We start from the raw sequence: 15,787 nt of genomic DNA, 5'->3' as shown, positions 1-15,787 counted from the left end.
GAATATTTATTATCAGTTCTTATAGAGATATCCATAAAAGAGAAATCTCAGGGGTTTTGTGTAAAGATATGTCTATTTTATCCCTACATATAAATTATATTTTATCTGGTTTATTAATCAGCATTTGCCAAACTACCCCAAAACTTACTGGCTTAAAACAGCAAACTTCTTTTAGTTTTGTTTTCTTGTTTCATTTCTAGCATCTGGATATTTATTTTTCTTTGAATTTGACCTCTGTTTTTGTTGTATCTTATTTATCTGTTTTATTTATGTCTTTGTTGAGGGAGTGTTTATGTCAGCATAGTCCAACAATTTGTAGAAATCTTGCTATTACCTTTTAAAATCATCCTGTGTGCTATTTTGATGTAAATGATAAGTTAAAATGTCACTGGCCTGGTATTTTCTTCAGCTTCTTAAGTTTTACACTAAGTGCACTAGAAAACTTGCAAAAATTGCCACTAGAGTGGGTTCAGAAGAGGAATGATTGTATATCATAAACAATACTTTAATATGACTGAATACATTTTTGTTTAAAATTCCCACTGAATGTATACAAAAAGGGGGAGGCCCTGAGTTTCTTACATAATAGTCAGTAAATAATTTCTATGAAGAAAAATAAAAAACTCATGCAAAATTTAACACATATTGATTCAATCAAAATCTAAAAAACAAACATAAAAAGGATTAGTGGCCAAAAACATTGTGGAGCAAGGTCTGGACTCCATGGTCTGCAAAAAGGAAGGAGCTAAGATTTCCCAGTGTTTCTGTTCAGGCATTTTTTCACAGGGATTGTCATCTACTACAACAAAAAACTCACTTTTTACACAATCGCCCCCAATAAAAGCTGAGAAAAAATTCAATGGCAGCAATGTTTATTTCTTTCAAACCCATTAAGCTATGTGTGGCTTCTGTAACTCTAAATATAACTTGTAATGACATGTAGTTATAATTGATAGTGATATTCCAGGAACTCCAGGCTTAGTAGTTAGGCTTATTTAAGGTAAATAAGGGAGAAACATGTGTAGACCCAATGAATTTATTTTATAAATTCAGAGTTGGTGAATATAAATACACAATATTAAATAACATTTAATTATGCATTAAGAAAATTACCATTAATAAAAAGAATGAAATAACAAAATTATTATAAAATTCAACAATATATATGTCAATTTATGTGCTTTTCTGCATTGCCATTTTTGTGTTGATGCTGGTGTCTTGAGTTTGAGTAACTCAGCTTGTTCGAGAACTACACTTTATTTTTCTGTTCATTTTAAGCACATTTTCTTGTCAAGTGTGTAAGTCATTCGTTATTTATCAGTTTCAGTAGCCATTCATTCCTTTTTTGATGCACCAATGATTTCAATCAATGATCAATTTTAAAACTAACATAGTTAGCAACATACTTTGAGACATCAGTTCAGAGACAAATTTTACACATTTTCCTTTTGTTTCAACAAGCACTACGTCCACCAGCTAGACTTTCAGCATGACTTGAGAGTTCCTTACACGTCTAAGGTAAGCTTCCATTCTCCTTGATAACTATCTCAAGTCTGCTAAAGCTGTCCTCAATTACCTAGCACACCTATTGATTTATTCCTAGAATTTGCTTCCTAGTTTATGAATATCTTAACTCTCAGAGGTGAAATCTTTATTACATGTTATCATACTTAAATATTTTCTTAGCTTTCACTGTAACTTCCTTTTGTGTGTGTAATAGAAAAAAAACTTCTGCTTTTCAAGGCTGTGCTCCCATCTTGATTCTGATCCAATTTCTACTAATCTACCCCCTCGTTCCCCGCAAAAAGAAGTAATCCCTCTGTTGCTTAATTTCTCCTGTGTTTTCAGCATTTCCCTTCTCAGTTCCCCTTCTAAATATAATCTTTAAAAAAAATAAAATAAAACAACTTCCTTTGACCAAAACAACTCATTTTGGCTACCATCCAACTGATGACCTTTTATAACCAAGTATCTAGAAAAAATTAAATGATACTTTTTTTATACTTTCTCACCTCACATTCAACATTATACATGTAAAAGTCAATACTATGTATTGAGCAGCTTTCATGTTTCAGGTTCTGTGAGGTGTACAGTGGCAAAGATTCTGTGCCCTTCAGGTGTTTACAATCTATGGTGGGGAGAGATGAGTATACTTGGTTTAAAATATGGTGAGATGGGCCGAGCCCGTGGCGCACTTGGTAGAGTGCTGCGCTGGGAGCGCAGCGATGCTCCCACCGCGGGTTCGGATCCTATATAGGACTGACCAGTGCACTCACTGGCTGAGTGCCGGTCACGAAAAAAAAAAAATGGTGAGATGCATAGCACAAGAGCAGTAACCATGCTGTGCTACGGGGGCCCCTGGAAAGGACATGCAACCCACATGGGATGAGGGTAAGGAAGGCTCCTTGGGGCAGGGGAGGTCAGAGGTTAAATCTGAAGGACAATCAGGAGCTAGACAGAGAGATGTGGTCATTAGGGGAAGGCCAGTTGAGAGTAGAGGTCAATTCCGGGAGGTAAATGAGAACATGGTGTATTTACTTTAAAAAAAATCATATCTAAGTATGGCTATAGTTGGAGGAAGGAGCCAACACAAGGTAATGGTGGAGAGAGAAGCAGAGACCAGATGATTAAAAAAAAAAAAAAAAACACCTTTTGTGTTTGCAAAGAAACCAGGACACTGTCAGGGCAGCAAGGGGAGTGACAATAAAAATTATATGTCAGAAAGATTGTTTATATGTGGTATGAAAATGGATTGCATTCCCATTACAAGCTAGCAGATAGGCAAAAGACAGAGAAGAGGACGACATATCTCAAATCTCTAATAAACTTCTAGGGAAAAAAGAAGCAATATTTGACAAAAGTATTAGCTAAAAATTCTCCAGAACTTAAAAAAAAGACACAAGATTTTTATTGCAAGTGACCACCAAGTGCAATGCAGGACAAAAAACAAAAACAAAACCTTCACCTAAGCACATAGTTGTGAAATTTCATACACTTGTGGTTAAAGAAAAAAACCCAAAATACCTTAGTGAGAAAAACAAAATACCTCAAATTAATGAGCACCAAAGTTATGTAAGCATTCTTATCACCAAAACTAGGAGCGAGAAGGCGATAACATACTATGTTTTGAACTGAATAATTTAAGACATTTTCGGTCAATGCCAAAAACTAAAAACAAAACAAAACAAAAAACAACAATGGAATGACAGAGTAACAAAAATATGGACAAATGTATTACAGTTAAAAAAAACTTACAAATGGCCAATGGCCAAGAATTACATTAAAATATGCTAGACATCCCAAGTAATCTAAGAAATGTACGTTGAGTTATTGAACTAGTACTGCTCATTTTTTTTTATGAATCTGGTAAAATTTAAAAATACCTACAATGTTCAGTTTTGACAAGGCGTTGAAGAGTATAATCACTAGCATTTATTGAGTAATCCCTGACTGCTAGGTACTATGATAAATACTTCACATGTGTTGTTTCTGTTAATCCCACCCCACCCCATCACATTCCCCAAATCTTAGATTTTTTAATTCTAAAATGCCTCTGGATCTCACGGATGAGGAAACTGAGGCTTCTAGAGTAAGTTATTGAGGTTTTCAGGGTAAGTCACTTGCTCAGCATTGCACTGTTAGGAGTATACCTAAGGTTTCAAGTTCATATTTGAAACCTTTAAAGGGCAGGAAGGGGGTAGAGAAAGACAGATCGAGATATAGGCTGATTTTTACATTGCCAGAGTAATGTAGGTTCAAATAGGCTTGTTAACATTTGAGAGTGATCACTAGTAGAACAAAATACTGATCCAGAACTTTCTAGATGAGAAGTGGGGAAAAGGGGAACCTTAAAAAAGGAACAGAGAAAACATGATCAGTGTAGAAATGGAAAAATGGAAAACAACAAGAACATTTAATCTAAAGAGACGATAAAATAAGATGATCAGAAGAAATGCATGGGTTCTGGGGACTGACATTCCCCCATCTCCATGAAAAGTAGGAGATCTGTAGGCAGATAATAGAAGTTGGTCAAAATATACCTGAGAAATGCAAATGCAAATAAGTGGAGGGCAGGAATATATCACACAAAGGATGTTTCAGGGCAAAAAACAAAAAAAGCATACAACAAGACCAAGTAATTTATTATATTTTTAAGAAACAAAGAGAAATTTTGGAGGGTATCTGGCAAAATCCACATGCAGGCAATGCAGCTGGGTCTAAGGAAGGAAGAAAAGCAAGAACAGAAAAGCCCCTGGGAAACAAGCAGACAGTCGCTCTTTATCAGGCAGCTGCACAGCTTCATTCTTCTCTCTTTGCAAACCAAGTTTTTCTGCTTTTGTACACAGTGTTGAGAAGAGATGCACACAGGTCCCAGGGTGACAGTACTCTGTACAGATAGCCAGCAAGGATTCCAGGAGGAATGTTTTAGCCTGATGCAAAGTATATCACATAAAATTTATAAGGCTTCTGGCACTGGAGAATATTGCTGCAAAATAAATTAAGCAAAAAGTGAAGAAAATTGTAAAATGTGTGAACCTAACTAAGTTAAGAGTAATTGAATGAACAGCAAACATAAATGAGACAGCATATCATTTGAAATTTACATTGCCAGAGTAATGTAGGGTCTGGGGACAGTCTGGGTTTTAACCCAGGTTCTGCTACTCACCAACTGTGTGACTATGGGTAAGTTATTTAAACTCTCTGGGCCTCACTTTTCTCATCTGTAAAATGGGGATAATTATAATAGTGCCTATTTCATGGGATTATTATGTGGATTAAATGTGTTAATTATTTAAGTGTGCCTTGCATATAATAAATGCTATTTATGGTTGTTAAATAAGTACATTATGCTATAAAATCAGTGCCATTCTATTTTTGAAATCACATGGGATTTTTTTTTTTAATTGGCATGCTACTCTAATGCTTGTTTAGAAGAGTAAATACATGTGACTTAAGAAAACATTGAAAAGAAGATTAGTGAAGGTGAGCTTGCTCTGCTACAGTGCCACAGAGATTACAGTGTAGTACTTGCAAAAGAAGAGGCCGGCATGTTAAAGGAAAAGAACAGAGCTCAGAACCAAAAGTCTACTTGGGCCAGAACTTATATGCTGTAACCAAGGTACAAAGTTCTTCTGGGAAACAAGAAATCTCCTAAATTATATTCTCTGTGCACAAAATGTTGGCAATGTTATTAAATGTGATAATTTTATATGTTCTATGAAAAACAGTTGACATACAGGAACAATCAGAAGTTTTGAGGTTTTTTTAAGTTTGACAGTTCTATGTATTAATGAGTTCAGTCTGCTTCTACAGACTTTGCTTGCTGAGCAATTTCTAGATCTCATATAATTAGCAAGGGGTAAATACAATTGAATAAATATAGAGGGAATGGAAAATAGGGAAGGAAGATTTCATGAAATTGTTGTGGTCAATGGGACACAGATGAGAGTCTGATGTAAGAACTGCATGCATTTATTGTTTCCCCTTCAGTTGTTTGTTCAGGAAGTAATTATAGTTCAGAAGAATTTAACAGACTTACTGTCTCGAGGCAGAAAGATAGTGGTCCCTTTTCGGCTTTCTTCTCCAGCCAAAAACAAACTGTGAATTATAAGAAATTTTGGAACAGTCTTAGCTTCTATTTACACGAGGTGCTCAAAAAAGGATAGAATGGCAGCTATTACCTGTTAAAAACGTTTCTCTAACAATACTGGAAAGCAGGACATACTAAAAATCAGTGGTTGCTTATGGAGAAAATAGGTCATTTTCTGGGACCTATTGCAGAAATAATAAGTCTATAGGTCTTGGGAATTCAGGTATATGACGTTGCTCTAAAGATTCTCCTATTTTCTGCTCCAAGAAATACGCTGCAATTAGCATGCATGCAATGCAAATAAGATGCAGATGAAACATCAGAGTTTTCTTGGTTATCCTGAAAAAAATGACATTGCTTTGTTGCCATACTTTTCGATCCAGGTTTTAAGAACCTGTGGAAGGTTGTGAGGTCCTTTCTGACCCAGTTTGTAAGTTTCTACCTGTTATTTTTAAATATGTATATTTTTTCCTTTTCGCTTTGCTCTGCTCTTCTTCGAACTGGCTCTTTACTTTTACCTTTGTTTAAAAAATGGTGTTGGGCTAACTCTCCCATTAGAGCCTTTTATGAAAAAGCCAATTGAGAAAGACTAGATTCTCCTTGGTTTGATATTTTCTAATGTTTTGATATGTCCAGCCAACCATCTGCAGCTACAGATTCCCTGCTGAGGAACTAGCAGGAGACAAAGAAATGGAAAACAGTAAAGAAGCAACTATGCGAGCATGACAGTTTTTGGCAGCCTGGCTGATTTGAGACCAAAATCCTCTTTGGTAATCAGTCTGAAACGGAACTATTCACAATAAACACGAAATTAAAAGCACGATGTAGCAGTGACCCGAAAGGAATGTGAGTTCTTTTCCAGCACACGAAGAAACCTGTGGATAAACTGTGTTTCTAGACTTTTGCTCCAGCTTTCCTAAGAGTAAGTTAACTTCTAAAATTGTGGTTATTTTGCATATAGAAATAGAACCAAAGACTAGAAATAATGCCAAATATTTGGGTGGAAATCATTAAATGTGGTAAGTTAGCAGTGAGTCGTTTTGATTTTTCTGAGCATCTGAGTATTTCATATTGCAGGAGGGCACTTCAAAAAGTTTGTGGAAAGATTCGTATTCTTTTAATTCCATTTTTCCCTGAATTTTTTGAAGCACCCTCATATGGCTAAATGGCCAATTGGAGAACTAACATTTTTCATTTTTATCTCCTAACTAAATCGTGTTTGAACAAATAGTGTGTATTATCTAGCAAACTTTTGGATAAATTGAAAGGAATGTAACATTATGTTGCCTCTTTGCAAGTATGAGCTATTTCCAGAGTTATTTGAATCCTTATTCTTTTTCTGTTCATTTTCAATTTTACTGGCAGAGGAATTTGTAAGTATTGGAGTATACATGATTTTCTGAGTTTTGGATTGTTTTTGACTGGCTTAAGAATATTTTCATCAAGAAAACTTGGTGGAATATTTTTATTGACCTTGTTTACCATGCTAAATGCATTTGTTAGAATTTCGATCTAACTTTGTTGTGCAATGCATTTATTCTCTGAGTAACAGGAATTCTGTTTGACTGGGAAATGATTGGCTTTTTGTAACCAATTTATTATTTCTAAATTACACAATTTCTTACTCAGGGCTATTTAAGCTAACTAGACGTTTTGTGCTACTATGATGAATAGTATTTTTTTCCCCTGATATAATCAGCCTTAAGAGTCAGAAACCAATAAGCACATTCATGACAATTGGATTATGTAATTGTTTTTTATGTATAAATATTTTCTAGCATATATATTAGTTCACAGAAAGAAAGAAGAGTAGTTGCTTGAGGATATTTAACCCTTTTAGATACCAAGGTTTACCACAGCACTGATTTCTTAATTGGGAATGTTGCAGTTTGGTTTTAGTTGGGTTCTCCAGGCTGTCACAGCCTGCTGTGATGGGATAATTATCAAGAGTTCATCTACATAGCTGGTGAATCTATTTGTTTATTCCTGGACAGTTTTTAAACATAAGTTTATAGCCTTCCTTTGTTCTGTGAGTGAGGTACATCATAAAACAACTATTTTTGTCCTAAAGACCTTGCTCTAGACCTCCTTTAGAATTTCTTCCTGTCCTGTTCTCAGTCCTCATACTCTCAGGCTGCTTTCTGTTTTTCTCCTAGTGCTAATTTTCTATTGCTGCTAGAGCAAGTGACCACAAACTTAATGGCTTGAAACAAAACAGAGTTATCATCTTACAGTTCTGGAGGTCCGAAGTGTGAGGCGGGTCTCACTGGGCTAACGTCAGCTTTCTGGAAGCTGTAGGGGAGACTCTATTTTCTTGCCTTTTACAGCTTCTAGCGGCTGCCCACATTCTCTGGCTCAAGGGCTTCTTCCTCCATCTTCAAAGCCAGCAGCAGGGCATTGAGTTTTTCTTATACTGGCGCACTCCGATCTCCTCTTCTGCCTTCCTATTTCACTTTTTAGGACCCTTGTGATTGCATTGGATCTACCCAGAAAATCTGGGATAGTATCCCTACTTTAAAGTCAGCAAAAATGAGTGGAAGTTACAGAGGTATATAGTATGTCCCCCTGTCCCTACACATGCACAGCTTTTATCGTTGTTAACATCTCCCACAAATGTAACCAATTGGTACATTTGCTACAATTAATGAGCTTCATTGACTTATTATTATTACTATCCAAAGTCCATAGTTTACATTAAGGTTCACTGTCTGTGAACCCTTGGTGAATGTACCCTTTATATGTTCTGTGGGTTTGGACAAATTTATAATGACACGTATCTATCGTTATAGTATCATACAAAATATTTTCACTGCCCTGAAAACCCTCTGTGTTCTGCCTTTTTATCCCTTCCTCTCCCTAACCCCTGGCAATCACTGATGCTTTTACTGTCTTCATAGTTTTGCTTTTTCTAAGAAGTCTTATTCAGTAGCTGGAATCATGTAGTATGCAGTTTTTTCAGATTGGTTTCTTTCACTTAGCAGTATGCATTTACGTTTCCTTCAAGCTTTTTTATGGCTTGATAGTTATTTCTTTTTAGCTATGAATATTTCATTGCCTGGATGTACTACAGTTCATTTTATCCATTCACCTACTGAAGGATGTTTTGGTTGCTTCCAAGTTTTGGCAATTATAAATAAAATTACCATAAACATCCACGTGCAGGTTTTTGTGTGGACGTAAGTTTTCAATGCCTTTGTGTAAATACTGAGGAGAATGATTGCTGGATTGTAAGAAACTGCTGAACGGTCTTTTCAAGTGGTGATACCATTTTGCATTCCCACTAACAATAAATGGGAGTTCCTGTTGCTTTACATCCTCACCAGCATTTGTTGCTGTCGGTGTTCTGGATGTTGGCCATTCGAATAGGTATATAGTGGAATCCCAACATTGTTTTAATTTCCATTTCCCTGATGACATGCAATGTGGAGCATGTTTTTATATATTTATGTGCCATCTGTGTATCTTCTTTGGTGAGGTGTCTGTTAAAGTCTTTGACGCATTTTTTAGTCAAGTTGTTTGTTTTCCTATTGTTGAATTTTAAGAGTTCTTTGTATATTTTGGATAACTTTCACGATTACTTTCTTCCAGTCTGTGGTTTGCTTTTCATTCTCTTGACAGTGTCTTTCACATAGCAGAATTTTTTTAATATTAATAAAGTTCGGCTTATCCATTCTTTCTTTTATTGATTATGTCTTTGGTGTCATATCTAAAAAGTCATCACCAACCCCAAGGTCATTTAGATTTTCTCCTATGTTATCTTCCAGGAGTTTGTAGTTTTGGGTTTTACATTTAGTTCTGTGATTCGTTTTGAGTTAATTTTTGTGAAGGGTATAAGGTCTATGCCTAGATTCATTTTTCACATGTGGATGTCCAATTGTCCCAGCATCATTTGTTGAAAATACTGCCTTTGCTTCACTGTGTTGCCTTTGCTCCTTCACCAAAGGATCAGTTGACTACATTTGTGTGGGTCTATATCCAGGTTTTCTATTCAGTTTCATTGATCTATTTGTGTGTTAATTCTGCAACACCACAATGTCTTGATTAATGTAGGTAGCTTTATAGTAAGTCTTGATCTTGGGTAGTATCGGTCCTCTAATTTTGTTTTTCTTCAATATTGTGTTGGTTCTTCTGGGTCTTTTGCCCCTCCATGTAAGCTCTAAAATTAGTTTGTTGACATCCACACTATAACTTGCTGGGATTTTATTTTTATTGAAACATAATTGATTATACATATTTGAGGGGTAAAGAGTTGAGTATCAATATCTGTGTACAATATGTGATGATCAAATCAGGATAGTTAGCACATTCAACTTTACAAAATATACTTATTGTTTGTGACTCTTAACTAATTTCTCGCTAACCAGTCACCCTTCCCACCTCTAATAACCACAGTTCTATTCTCTCCTGTTGAAAGTTCAACGTATTGTTGTGATTGTTGTTTGTCCTTCCTTCCTTCCTTCCTCCCTCGCTCCCTCTGTTCCTTCCTTCTTTCCTTTCTTTCTTTTATATTTTCTTATTTTTTAGCTCCCATGAATGAGTAAGGACATGGTATTTCTCTTTCTGTGCCTGGCTTATTTCACTTAACGTAATTTTCTCCAAACTCATCCATGTTGCTGTGAATAGCAGAATTTCATCCTTTTTTATGGCTGAGTAGTATTCCCTTGTGGTATATATACCACATTTTCCTCATCCAGTCATGTGATGATGGACATTTAGGTTGCCATATGTTGGCTATGGTAAATAGAGATGTGATAAACATGGGAGTGCAGGTATCTCTTTGACATGATGATTTCCATTCTTTTGGGTATATACCCAGTGATGGAATTGCTGGATCATACGGCAGTTCTATCTGTAGTTGTTTGAGAAACCTCCATACTGTTTTCCATATGGCTGTACTAATTAACAATCCTGTAGAATTGTTCCTTGATTATCATTTTAATGTCCATGGGATCTGTAGTGTTATTCTCTCTTTCATTTCTAATATTAGTAATTTGTGTCCTCTCTCTTTCTTTCTTGGTTAGCCAGGGTAGAGGCTTATTGATTTTATTGACCTTTTTAAAGAACCACCTTTTGTTTTTACTGATTTGTTCTGGAGATTTTCTGTTTTCAATTTCACTGATTTCTCCTCTAATTTTTACTTTTTATTTTTTTCTGCTTACTTTGGATTTAATTTGCTCTTCTTTTTCTAGTTACCTAAGGTGTAAGCTTAGATGATTGATTTTAGATCTTTCTTCTCTACGAATGTATGCATTCAATGATATAAATTTCCTTTTAAGCACTGCCTTCAATGTGTCCCATGAGTTTTGATGTGTGTTTTAATTTTTTTAGTTTTCTTCATTTTTTTAGTTTCACTTCTGATAGAGAGGTGTTGAAGTCTCCAGCTGTAATAGTGGATTCATCTATTTCTTCTTGGAGTTATATCAGTTTTCGCCTTACATATCTTGACACTCTGTAGTTGAGCATATACATGTTAAAGATGGTTATGTCTTCCTGGAGAATTGACCGCTTTATCATTATGTAATGCCCCTCATTATCCCTGGTAACTTTCCTTGCTTCAAAAGGAAAGTCTGTTCTGTTTCAGAAATCTTTTCCACCTGAAATTATTATAGCTACTCCTGCTTTCTTTTGATCAGTGTTAGCATGGTACATTTTTCTTTATCCATTTACTTTTAAACTAAATGTGTCTTTATATTTAATGTGTATTACTTGTGGACAACACATAATTGGATCTTGTTTTCTTGATATGCTCTAAGAGTCTCTGTCTTTTATGGTACATTTGGACCATTGATGTTCAAGGTGTTTATAAATATAATTGGATTAATATCTACCATATTTTTTACTCTTTCTATTTGTTGCCCTTGCTCTGTTCATTATTCCTGTTTTTGTTTTCCATTTTTTATTCCTGTTGTGGTCTTAATTGATTATAATATGATTTCATTTTCTCTCCTTTCTTAGAACACCATTTACACTCATTTTTTGTTTTTACTTTTTATAGTGGTTGCCTTAGAGTTTACATTTACAGTGAATCCAAGTCCACTTTCAAATAACAGTATACTGCTTCATGGGTAGTGTGAGTACCTTATAATAACATAATCCCAATTTCTCTCTCCTGTTCCTGTATAGCATATATACATACCCATAAGCATACATAATCAAATATGTTGTTGCTATTATTATTTTGTACAAACTGTTATCAGTTAGATCAATTAAAAATAACAAATATAAAATTTTTTATTTTACCTTCATATATTCTTTCTCTGATGCTCTTTCTTTCTTTATGTAGATATGATTTTTTGACCTTTATTATTTTCCTTCTTTTGAAAGAAATCCTTTTAACATTTTTTGCAAGGCAGATCTAACAGCAACAAATTTCTTCAATTTTTGTTTGAGAAAGTCTTTATTTCTCCTTCACATTTGATAGATAATATAACAAGGTACAGAATTCTAGGTTGGTGAGGTTTTTTTGCTCAACCACCCTAAATACCTTGTTCCACTCTCTTCTTGTTTGCCTGATTACTGAGAAATTTGATGTAAGTCTTTTCTTTGTTCCTCTATATGTAATGTGTTTTCCCTCTGTCTTCTTTCAAGGTTTTTTTCTTTACCTTTAATTTTCTGTAGTTTGAGAATGATAGTACTTGGTATAATTTTTGTTTGTTTTTGTTTTTGTTTTTGTTTGAGAATATTTCCTATTTGATGTTCTCTGAGCTTCCTGGATCTATGGTTCGGTGTCTGATATTAATCTGGGGGTAGCTCTCAGTCAGTATTGTTTTAAATATTTCTTCCATTCCTTTCTCTCTTTCTTTTCCTTTTGGTATTTTCATTAAGTGTATGTTATACTTCTTTAGATGTCCCACAGTTCTTAAAAGTTCTGCTCTATTTTTTCAGTCTTTTTGTTAAGTTTTCAGTTTGGGATCCTTTCCTCAGCCATGTGTAGTCTACTAGCAAGTCCATCAAAGGCATTCTTCATTTCTGTAACAATGCTTTTACCTCAGGCATTTAGAATTTCCATCTCTCTGCTTACTTTGCCCATCTGTTCTTACATGCTGTGACATTATAAGAAATGTATATTTGGTCTCTTCTCCCAGTTTCTGGCACAGAGTTTCTAAAACCCTTGTAACGTCCTTAGTAACAGGAATAATAGAAGCATCTTCTATTATAATGTTTGGTTATAATATTTGATCCTTGTTTCCTGCACAAGAGCTTCTAAGACCCTTGGAATCTTTGGAGTGATAAAAGTTTACTTTTGTATATTAATGAGATGCCTGGTTGCTGAAAGCCCCTAGATTGGTTCAGGATGGGGGCTGGTTGCCAGGAGAATCAATCATGTAATTAGAAGGTAGGTACTTTCAGCCCCTCCCCAGACGTCCAGGGAGGGGAGAAGAGCTGGAGGTTGAGTTAATCACCACTGTACAATGCTTTTATCAATTATGCCTATGTAATAAAGCCTCCATAAAAACTCTACCTGAAGGAGTTTGGAGAATTTCCAGGTTGATGAACATGTCAAGGTGCTGGGTTTTTCAACTCTTCTGATCAAAATGTGTACATCAGTGTAAAATTATTTGGAAAGCACTGAAACAGGCTTCAGTTTGTGTAGTCATTATTAGGAGCCCTAAAATGGGAAGAATAATAGGGTCTATGTCAAAGATTTATTGTGAAGATTAAACTAATTAGTTCTTATGAAACACTTAGAACTACCAGGAGCATAGGCAACCATCATTACATGTTAATTGGCATTGTTTTCTCTTCATTATCTTATATTCAAACAGTAAGCAAATTTTAAGAATTCGGCTTACATTTCAGGGGATGGTGGGTGAGTCTGTGGTTTGGAATTAAATCATTTTCTTATTTTATTACAAATGGATATTTCTTCAGTGGTCTTTATTTTGTTCATTTTGTAGAATTTTACAGAATAAATTGAGCAAATTGCCCTTTTTTCACATCCACTTTGATGATATCAGGCTGGTTTTTGTTCCTTTTTAAACTGTTTCCTTCTTGAACTGCCTCACCCCCAACATGAGTCACATAGACTTTTTTCTTTATCCTTTAGTTTCAAAAATAACTTTTTTTGTTTGTTTGTTTTGGTTATGATATTTGATGGATAGCCTTTTTGGGTAACATATATATATTCCCATTACTCTGAAAAATTAATTTTCATTGTACTTTTTATAATGTATTTTCTTCACTATGTTTTCTGCCATATATTTCTCTTGCAACTGCGTTTTCTTCTTTATGGATATATCCCTCTACCAAATACCTTACTTTGGATTATTTTCCCTTTCTATATCTCTGTCATTATTTTCAAATGTGTTTTAATATTTTACTGAAAATTTGAGAGGATAATAAAATTTATCTTTGTGTTGTTGGAAGATTTTATGTTATTTACTGACTTAGATGGGAATTTTAAGTATGTAATTCACTTTTCATTGCCTTTTACTTTCTTTCTTGAATTTTATTATAGTCATTAAATACAAGATTTAAAAACCTTTCTTCTAGTAATAAAGTTTTCTTTTCATTTTATTTTATATTCATTTATTTATTTATTATTTATTATTTTTATTTATACATATTTATGGGGTACAGACTTCACTATCAGTATTTGTATACAGTAAGTGATGATCAAATCATTATTGGTGTGTTGATCATTACAAATAGCAATTACTCTTTGCTCCCTTACCCAGTTACTCCCTATCCCCCTTCCCCCTCCCCATTTCCTGCCTCTGGTAACTATAGGTTCTATTCTCTCCTTCTGAAAGTTCAATGTTTTATTATGGTCTTTCTTTCTTTCTTTGTTTCTTAGCTGCCGCTAATGAGTGAGGACATGCAATATTTCTCTTTCTGTGCCTGGCTTATTTCACTTAACATAATTTTCTCCAGGCTCATCCAGGTTGCTGCAAATGGCAGAATTTCATTATTTTTTATGGCTGAGTACTATTCCGTTGAGTATATATATCACATTTTCCTTATGCAGTCTTCCATTGATGGACATTTAGGTTGGTTCCAACTCTTGGCTATTGTAAATAGAACTGTAATTAACATGGGAGTGCAGGTACCCCTTGGACATGATGATTTCCATTCCTCTAGGTATATACCTGGAAGTGGGTTTGCTGGATAGTATGGTAGTTCTATCTGTAGTTGTTTCAGAAACTTCCATACTGTTTTCCATAATATCTGTACTAATTTACAGTCCCACCAACAGTGTAGAAGAGTTCCCTTTTCTCCACATCCTGCCAGCATTTGCTGTTCTCAGTCTTTTTGATAATAGCCAGTCTAGCTGGGTTGAGATGGTATTCAATGTGGTCTTGATTTGCATTTCCTTGATGATTGGTGATGTTGAGAATTTTATCATATACCTGTTGACCATTTGTTGTCTTCCTTTGAAAAATGTCTATTCAGCTCCTTTGCCCATTTTTTTAATTGGATTTTTTTTCTTTTAAGTTGCTTGAGTTCCTTGTATATTCCAAATATTAATCCCTCATTGGATGTACAGTTTGCAGATATTTTCTCCTATTCATTAGGCTGTCTTTTCATTCTATTTATTGCTTCCTTTGTTGTGCAGAAGCTTTTTAGTTTGATATAATCCCATCTGTTTATTTTTTCTTTTGTTGCCTGTACTTTTGGAGTCTTATTCATAAAGCCTTTGCCCAGTCCTACATACTGAAGTGTTTTCTTCTAGGAGTTTTATAGTTTCAAGTCTTATGCTTAAGCCTTTAATTCATTTTGAGTTGCTTTTGGAATATAGTGAGAGGTATGGGTCTAGTTTTATTCTTCTACACATGTATATCCAGTTTTCCCAGCACTGTTTATTGAAGAGGCAGTCTTTTCCCCAATGTATGGTTCTGGTGCTTTTTTCAAAGATCAGTTGGCTATAAGCACCTGGGTTAATTTCTGGGTTCTCTATTCTGTTCCATGGGTCTGAGTGTCTGTTTATATGCCAGTACCATCCTGTTTTGCTTACTATAGCTCTGTAGTATAATTTTAAGTCAGGTAATGTTACGCCTCTGGTTTTATTTTTATTTTTTGCTCACGATTGCAAATGTATGAACGTTAAGATTGTCTTTTTCTATTTTTGTGTAGAATGCCATTGGTATTTTGATGGGAATTGCCTTGAATCTGTAGACTGCTTTGGGTAATATGGACATTTTCAAGTTAATTCTTCTAGTCCATGAACAAGGAATGTCTTTCCATCTTTTGGTGTCC

At 34.8% G+C, this 15,787-nt stretch overlaps 1 protein-coding gene across 1 annotated transcript in view; it reads left to right on the top strand.

Annotated features, from left to right (window-relative positions):
• The first annotated feature begins 6,424 nt into the window (after positions 1 to 6,424).
• Positions 6,425 to 15,787, top strand: part of ABCA9 (ATP binding cassette subfamily A member 9) — a 68,584-nt gene continuing 59,221 nt past the window's right edge. Inside the window, exon 1 of the mRNA XM_063080284.1 lies at positions 6,425 to 6,512. The gene's annotated coding sequence lies outside the window, so the exon portion shown is untranslated. The remainder of the gene's footprint in view (positions 6,513 to 15,787) is intronic.

Source organism: Cynocephalus volans, chromosome 16 (assembly GCF_027409185.1).
Source record: "Cynocephalus volans isolate mCynVol1 chromosome 16, mCynVol1.pri, whole genome shotgun sequence".
Lineage (NCBI taxonomy): Eukaryota > Metazoa > Chordata > Mammalia > Dermoptera > Cynocephalidae > Cynocephalus > Cynocephalus volans.
Note: the sequence above shows the minus strand (reverse complement) of the source record. Positions and strands in the feature narration are given on the sequence as shown.